Consider the following 9,498-nt stretch of genomic DNA (forward strand, 5'->3'; position numbering starts at 1 on the left):
TTTGCTATATCGTATTAGAGAAAAAATACTAAAGAAATGAAGAAGTTGAATCTATTCATTATTAATATAATTGCTAAGTTGAAGAAGTTTTAGGCTCTTTCATCAATTAACATGAAGATGTAATTTCCTTGTATCAGATACATACAGTGCATGGAGACAATCAATGCAGGCAAAATTTGCAAATGCTACTTTAAACTCAGAGAGCACAATGGAAATGAATGTTATGTTTATCATACATACACTGTACATAAGTACAGTACATTATAGCTGCATCCATCAGTCTAGGTACACATGTGCATCTTGTTGGATAGTTTAGAAATAACTGGCAGATACGACAACTGTATCATGCAAAGAACTAATGTGCTTTGCATTTTAATTTAGCACATTTTCCTAAATGCTGCTCAATCCACACAAACTTGACTAAATTTGCTGAATGCAGCTCTTTTGTGGAGAATTAAAGAGCTGAAAATAACAAACTATAAATTAACAAGAAATGCAGGGGCTCCCTGAATATTCCTCAAGTTGTTAATATCTGAGTTTCCTGCTATTTCTTCAAAACTCTTCTCCATTTTCAGTAAGAATCTAAAAAAATTCATTATCTTTCCCAGAAAAAGGAATAGGAAAATGTTGCAAGGGTTTGTGATGACACGGATGTGTCTGCATTGTACAGAAACTAACTGATGGCAGTATCAGTCAACAAACGTAATCCAAAAACCTAATTGGCACACAGGTATTTCATCAACTGTTCATTTATTAGAAATTTACAACACTAGTCTCGATGGAAGTCACAGGAACCACATACATTCACTTCAATGCTCACCACTCATGACATCATCATGGCATGATTCTTTAGCTTTAGGGAGTCAAGATATGTATACACTCTACTCAGCCTGAAACCTGTTAAGTACCGTAATGAAAACAACACAATGTAGATTGCTATAACACTGAAAGAGCTTGTGAACCAAAACTGAATACTCTACCACTACTACATAACAAAGCCTATGTCACATACATTGTAAACTCTAAATAGACACTAGTTGGATTATCTCTAAACTCACATGGGACGGAATTCACGAAGGTGGTACAAATGAAACCATGGTTTAAACCACGGACAAAAACCATGGAGTGCCAAGTGTCGCACGGAATATTTTGTTACGAAATTGGTCATTTTGTCGACAAAAACTGTTTCGTTAACGAAATCATTTTTTCGTGGACGAAATGTTCATTTAGTTACCAAATGTTGTCATTTTATTACAAAATATCATTTCACTGATGAAATGACTGATTTCGTAACGAAATATTCCATGTGACACTTGGCGCTCCATGGTTTTTGTCCATGGTTTAAACCATGGTTTCATTTGTACCACCTTCGTGAATTCAGGCCATAGAGTTTATTTTGTACATTTGTCTCCTGCATCAAATTACATACTCTTGCAGGTCAAAAACATGCTTGGTAAAAAAATAGGGCAATTACTCCTGCTAACTGCAGGATACCTACATTGTATTTGCAGCAGGGGCAGTTTAATTTGTTGATGAAATTACCCAATCCACAGCAAGAGTACTGCAAAACACGATATATTCGCGGCATGAAAATTTCGCGAATTGGAGCCGACGGCCTTTCTCAAAGCATGAAATTTTCGCAACTTACCACAGCAGAGCTACCAAGTCTCACGCATTCTGCGTGAGACTCAAGCATTTAGGGCCTGTCTCACGATCTCACGCAGGGCACCCATTTTTCTCACTCATCGGGTGAAGTCTGCAATTTGTGCCAAAAATAAGGAGCATAGCTCAAAGGATTCAAGTGATAGTTGCAATTGAAGGTATATTTCCCTTTTGTCTTTCAAAGTTAGTAAAAAATAGTCACTTAAGTATGCACCAGATCGCATCATTAAGAGCTAATAATTCAAAAAAGCTCCATACCATGGGAGGGGTGACACCCTCCTCGTTCGCGTGCGCATGCGCGCGAGCGCCGAAACGCCGAGTCATGAAAATCTCACTCATAAAAATTTTTTGAACTTGACATCTCTGCCACAGGCGTCCAATGCATATTGTGTAGGCAAGAACTTTCGCATGCATTTTAATTTCGCGAATGTTGCCGCTCACGAAATTTGCGAAATTAAAATGCACGTGAACATTCTTCGTTTTACAGTACTCTCACTTCCCATTTAAAATGCAAGTTACTCCCACCTTTGTTCTATAGTGGGACTAAGCACACTCAACGCTCTTTAGCTGAAAAGCTGGAAATTCAAAAAGAAGTCTCTCAAGTCTGTAAGTTTGCAAGGTACAATCAGTCTTATGGACATACCTAGATATGACTCTATTGTTTTGGAGGTCACTTTGAGTTGATGGGAAAGAGTAAGAGGGGCCTACTGCTCCTAAATGCTGCAAATATGCAAAATGAACAATTTCATGAGGTTTCTTGGGAGGCCACAAATGATGCTACGATAGAGGGCTATTGTTCCAGTTTGCACCAGATGGCATATTGGACATGAATTCACTGCACGCATGCAATCGGCTTAAAAGTGCTGTTATATGCTAGCCTCTAATCGTGCATACCACCTATCACCTCATGCCGCAAATCAAAACACTCCCCTACTGCAAAATCGGGCACCCTACCCACTAACAGGTGCTGCGCACATACCAGGTTATACCCTGCCGCAAAGAGGGATGCGCTGGTCTACACAACGGCTGGTCACTCTTGACCATAGCTTCTATGCAAATCACTAAATGAGATGATCCTGCATGTTGAGTGGTTGCGTTTGTTAAAGTCGTAATACAAGCAGTGATTCTATCATATCTTCTGACTCTTCAGTGAGAGTAGAAGATTTTCCATAGTCACAAAAGTGTTTCGTTCTACACTCTGTTTATGCCACAAACAAGGATAATTACTATATATGTACATGTAGAGTTGCAGGAGAATACAAAAATGTCCATAATTTTTAATTAGTGCAACGATGGTCATGCTTTGCCATTATAAATTAAAATTTTGCTCCATGGACACAGCGTGAGGGCTGGCTATACTATCGAATATTACACCTTTCTGAAGTCCAAGCAAACAATTTCATGTCAGTAAAACATAAAATTTGTTAGAATATAGAAATATTCAAGTTTTGTAGCTGTTTTGGAGGTAGAATTTTAACTATGTAGATAGCCCTGTCGCTGTACACGAGTGTAGCGACAGGGCTGTAGAACTTGAGATCCATGCAATCACCTTATTCTGGAGTGACTACATCATTTTGAATTTAAATAGTCATATTTGTTACTCAGACCTATATATTTATTAACTTGATTTAGCTCCCTGTTTTTGTTATCAATACCGGCATACACTATTCACAACTTCTTCTTCTTTCAATAAAGTACAGGCCACCTTGTGGCGTATCAGCGTAACGGTGTGGTGCGAGGTGCAGTCATACATGTACAGCTGTACAGTGTACCAGGTGGTATTTAAAAACGTTCGCTATGAAGGCACATGCGAACAGTGCTAATTAAAACATGTGCTGCTAAAAACTGCTCCTGCACTCTAGCTAAGCTGGAGATATTTCACCTCTTTCTTGAACATTAAGGAGAGGTGCAAGTGATGGTTTGGTCTAGTAGGCTGTTCCAAAAAAGGTAACTCCGGGGTGCTCCTTGTTATTATACTGTGGGAGCGCCCCGAGTTGAAAGAGTGCTGTCAGCGAACGTTCGAAGACAACCCCAAATTTTCGCGGCTCTATAAGTTTCGTATTTCACCAGAAAAAGGCTTACTTTTATACTCTACATACGTCTCTTATCTAATTCATACTTGCTGTTCACTTGCACACTTTGAAACTGATCCTACGGTCTTGAAAAGACGTTTTTCTATGAGTCCATCTCCATTCTCCCCGTTCCCCCCCTTCATTTTTTTTAAACAACCTTTTTGAAGGCACATATCCCCACAGCGCATATTTGCAGAACATTTTACAAAAAAGGTAGAGCTAGATGGTGCGAGCGGGCAAGCGAGCATTGATACGAAGATTGTCAAAGCAGAGCTGTCAATCAACGCTACATTCGGAGTGATGGATCCTGTTGAGTACCGAAGTAGAAGTAAATCTCAGGGGTATTGAGTATGCTTTTTCAGTATAGACCCAACCTAGGTTCATAAGTGCTAAACAGGAGGTGATAACACAGATAAGATAGGTGACTGTAGGAAACTTGCACCATCTGGCCGCATACACATTCGACTAAACCACAGGGTCTAGACCTGCTTTTAAGAACCCACACCAACGTTCGATCTCCCTTGCCAAAATTCAACCACAGGCAAAAGCATAGGTTTTAGTTACATGTAGATTCTAGTCGGTGGTTGAATTCTTAACAATGTTATGGTTGAATTATGGGCCGCTTGATTTAGTCTACTGCAAGAGAAACTCATCCTCAAAACACTTGACCAGCCTTGCCCATCAATGTATCAAATTTAAATTGGCTATTTGACCTATTTGCTGTGTGGGTTTCTAATGCGTAATAACTATGTATTGGCTATTTGACCTATTTGCTGTGTGGGTTTCTAATGCGTAATAACTATGTATAGTTATTACGCATTAGAAACCCACACAGCAAATAGGTCAAATAGCCAATTTGAATTTGATACAGCCCAGTCGCTGTTTAAATAGGGACAGGGCTGTACTGGAGCAGCCCACAACACAGAGCAAGCTCAGCGCGAATTTTATAATTTCGTTGAGTTTTGATACTTGGCATCATTTAAATCATTGACATCATCAAATGTAATCTTCATTAATGACACTTTATATCTATGTTATCGATATTGGCATACACATTTCACAACTTACCGAAAATGAAGATTACCGGCATATGCAGTATGTGCGAACGGTAAATCTGATAATCGGGAGTTCACGCCATCTGAATGCACTTTTAAAGGTCACACTGTCGACCATGCTGCTACCAAAGAGCGCACGCGCGCAATAGATCGCTGCACTTCTAGCCATGCACGCGTGCATAATTTGCAGAGTGGTCAACGCGCCATTTTGAATTCTGCAATGACGAACCCGACGGTTGGGGATTGCGCTAGAAAGTGTCATTTTTTTGTTTCATGGACTTATCGTATGGGCTCTCTATGGTCTTTATGTACCTCCTGTAGACCTAGGTAATATAAGCATGCAATTTACGTGAGTAATGTATAAGTTTCTATAGAGTAAAAGTCCCGGTTCACGGCCGCATAAGAGTTTTTCCACTCTGAAACGCAAACTTGCTGATTGCTTTAACCCAGGTTATAACATAAAGGTGGACCACTTACCAATTTATAATATTGTCAAAATCGCAAGACCAATGTCCATTGCGATAGTAAAAAATGTCAACTGCGATCCGGCACACCGTCCGCCGGTTCGCGATCGTGGTAGTTCGGTTCGCGACCTGATGTACAATTCCTATGCGATACGCACCTGCTCCGCGATCTTCCGCTGAACATCTTCATTTGGCTCACAAACAATGCGAAAGCGCCAAGTCCCATTGCGAAAGCATCTCGCGAAAGTTCTATTTCTACGTGAGGACATGTATTCAAAATCCACAAACATTGGGAAAACGACAAGATATCCAGTTTTTTAGACCCTTGATCCTTATTTTCTTTGATGTTAAGAAGTACCGAAAATGTTCAGTTTTTAATGCGAGATGTCATCATTTAAGTGAGAAAATTTCATTTTTGTTGGAGATTTTTTCCATGTCGTCGGTTGAATTTTGTAGAATGGCAGTGTGTTACACGTTAGTGAATGTGTGGTATACATGTATCAAATGTGTCGCTGTGTTCAGCGTTATATTACCAAATATGCTGTAGTTGCCGCGAACTGGGACATTTACTCTAAATAGCGTATAAATTGTAGTAAGTTTTGTAGTTGTGTTGTGGTTCCCCGATGTGATGGCGAGGCCCCGTCTGTCTGATGCCGTGCTTCGCACAGCATCTGGTCGGGTTAATTGCGTAAATGTTAGAATTTTATTCAAAGCAAAGCATGTACCGTAGCCATAGTAGCGTCCGTCAATCAGCACTAGATGGCGCTCTTGCGCATGTACATCGTTTTCTACACACACAGTGCTCAACTTCTGAGCCCATTCGCGATGATCGCTAGCTGTAGCAGTTATGACAGGGGTGCATTGATATCACTCTTTTCAAAAGTAATACGGCATATGTCAAACAACATGTTCGAATCACAAACCTGAACTACTTTTGCCTTCCTGTACGTGGGTTTGCGTCTGCTACGTACCTACTGCTAGTAGCCCAAGGAGGACGATCTGTTCGGCACGCTATGTCGAAATTTCACACTTATTTGTCATGACCTTTGGTGTATTTTTGTACTTAATCCACATTGCGCAAAATATGGCAATATCGAAACTTCACTTTTTCCAAATTGAAGTGTTTTCTGATTTTTTGAAAGGAAGATTTATCGACCGCAAGTAAGCGCATGTGGTAAGAACGGTACACGAAATGGACCTTGCAATGCCTGTTTCAGTGAAATTGGCTGCCCGATCGGAACCCGTGGAGAGTTTCGCGGTTGCTGCCGCGGGAGTCGCTATGGGTGTTCTGTGATTTACGACTGCCCACGGACGCCGCGCAGGCCGAGCTCTCTACTTACGATGATGGGCGAATCAAAGCTGCTACTACAATAGACCTTATGCATTGACGTCATCACTCGCTTGACAACCTCTCGCGACGCCATCTTAGAGGGCAAGCGAAGTCCTTGACATCGCAGAGGCGTGCAGCTAGTTATGTGCTTTTCCTATGCGCGCTAGCAGCGATCGCCTCACTCGCCGGCAGTCCCCAGGCTAGTGGCAGGTTTTTTTTTACCATCAAAATCAAACAAGTTTGACATGACATGACACATTATGCAGCAATATTTGGGTAATTTTCTCACATTGTGCAATCGAAATACTCACAGTAACTACAGAATTCCTAGGTTATATCGCAGAAATTTGTATCCATAGTGCAACATCGCCGTTCGCTGAATGTATGTCGCCATTTTGAATTTCATTAGCCATTCACATGTGAGGTACGTGTTTTAGTAAAAAACACGTAGAAATCTACCTCGCATGTGATTGGCTAACAGATTCGTAGGTTGATGAGCTGTTACGACCACTGGTAGTTGTATCTTTTTTCATGAAAATTGTGCCAAAATGATGGATATATCATTAACCTGGTGAGTGCAATGCATACATCAAATGTCGATTTTGCTATACAAGTTTGAATTTCCCGATCTAGGGCTGTAGATTACATGCAATAGAAAAGACAGTAAAAGAAACACCGATGTTGTGTGTAAATGCCCATTGCCTCGCGTGTAAAAGCACGCTCTAGCAACGCATCGCTTGCCCTCTGAGGGAGGGCGCCCTTCAGTTAGTGAGACCGTGTGACGTCATATGCATAAGGTCTATGGGAAAATCGTGTAGGCCTACGCGAAAAGTTATTAAATTGCGAGATTTTTAAAAGAAAACGAAAAAATTGACTGATTTAAACACTGTTCATACGTGTTTATATTACGGATCAATCTACGGATAGAATTGATCTCATTTCATGGCTTGGTGTAGGGTTGGACCTACTACTAATCGACCGCCTAATGTTTATTTGCTTGATAAGAATATTTAACACTGAAATTCACGTAAAAAACTTGACCTACGTGATTGAGAAAATCCAGCTCTCTCAAATGCCATTGTTCCCTTTTCGATTCGAAGTTTCAGTGCAAAAATATCGCCGACGAACTTGTGTGGCCTCGTTTCAGCTCCCCGCGGTAAATCGCGTTTTTAGGATCGACCGCTGATTTTGCATTGACAATGCACGTAAACCGAGTTGTATTGAACACCGTGTTGTACGAAGCTTTTTAGAAGCCTTTTAGAAACTTCCATAGACATTACATTGTGCTGTCATTACGATTCGGTGAAAATATTCATTCGAAATTTTGTCCTTGATTAAAACCATTAATGAAGAGTGAATTATCGCGTTTTCCCACACCATCCTAATCTACATTCAAAGCCAATCCATTTTTATGTGCTTTGCGCGCAGAGAAGTGCGTATTAAGTGTTCAGTGCGCGAATTATACGCGGTCGGTTTCAATAAGGGTGGTCGATATGTAGTAGGGCTACCATACATCTGATTTTCTTATGTTATGATAAATGCTAGCCTTAGGTAGGCCGGAAGGACATAGGGTCTACTACAATAGAAACAGAATTCCTGAGCATGATGATAAAGAGGTGGCCAAACATAAACATGATAAAATAATTTACTGACATTCGCAATTACAAATTCTCGTTTCTGTAAAAGACTGTAGGCCTATCAGTACACACAGTTTTTTGCACAACTCAGCACGCTCAGCTCAACCCAAACAAGATATCATGAAGTGCTTGGTTGTTGGTAACGTCAGTTCGCAAGTGCGGCTTTCCATGGCCTGGGCACATTTTGTTCTTGATACCGACAAATTGCGGCTCATACACGATTCACATGACTGCTGGAAAGAGCAGCTAACCACCATTATGACCATACTACAACCAGTTTACGTTTACATCGACTCACACTCACACTACACGCTAGTCACAGACAGTATCACTCGCAAAATTAGACTGTTTATGTTAGGTTAGACTCTACTGAACATTACCTCCGTCGCCTATGTCGGAAATTCACGTTCTATATTCATAAGTTCATGAAAACACAAACTCTTACAGGACATGAGAATTCAACTTCTCCTACTCAGTCAGCTAACACTCACGGTTATTTTGAGCACTCTTTCCCTCTGATCTCCAGAACGGCCAGTGTCTAAAGTTTTGTTGTGTAATAATTTACTCTTGAGAAAGTCTGCATAACACAGACACATACGACATGTGGCGCGGAGCGAGTATATGGAAGGCCTTAGGCAGGCGGTACGCAGCTACATTTTACGACCGCCACGAGCGAGCGAGCAAGCGTATCGTTCTTATTTATTGCCTGTTAAAACACATACGCGCACATAATACTAAAGGCTTGGTAGCATCAATGACGACGCGCCCGAGCAGTGTGTAAACAATTGCAAGAGCGCCCTCTCTTTGAATCTTTACAAGTTTAATTAATTTGTTATCTTTTAGTGCTTTTGTTTTGTTTTGTTTTGTTTTGGTTTTTTTTTTGGGGGGGGGGGGAGTGAATCTCGTATGAAACAAAATCAAAATATCATTCAGTTTTACATGGGGTCTATAATAGGAAGCAAAAATTTTCATGTGCTTTTATCTTCGCACTAGCTGCATGTCACGTAAAATGAGCAAAAATGTCCAAATCATGAAATTTCCATTTCTACGATCAATTATGATCAAGCCAGTCTTAGCCCATCTGCTGTATATGGCCACTAATCTTCCCAAGAGAAAGTCACGTTCAAGATTCCAGTCTATAGCAGGCACTTTGCTAAAATATCCACTTCTATGTGTCTCCCTCAGGTATGAATGTATAATCATATGTCTATATTATATATATTATTATTATTGTAAGTTTGTTACACACTATATATTTATCATATTTATAACTGAAAA

At 40.5% G+C, this 9,498-nt stretch overlaps 1 protein-coding gene across 1 annotated transcript in view; it reads right to left on the reverse strand.

Moving 5' to 3' along the window:
• Positions 1–8,788, reverse strand: part of LOC140246829 (steroid hormone receptor ERR1-like) — a 40,396-nt gene extending 31,608 nt beyond the window's left edge. Inside the window, exon 1 of the mRNA XM_072326160.1 lies at positions 8,712–8,788. The gene's annotated coding sequence lies outside the window, so the exon portion shown is untranslated. The remainder of the gene's footprint in view (positions 1–8,711) is intronic.
• Between the last annotated feature and the right edge of the window lie 710 nt (positions 8,789–9,498).

Source organism: Diadema setosum, chromosome 1 (genome assembly GCF_964275005.1).
Source record: "Diadema setosum chromosome 1, eeDiaSeto1, whole genome shotgun sequence".
Taxonomy (NCBI): domain Eukaryota; kingdom Metazoa; phylum Echinodermata; class Echinoidea; order Diadematoida; family Diadematidae; genus Diadema; species Diadema setosum.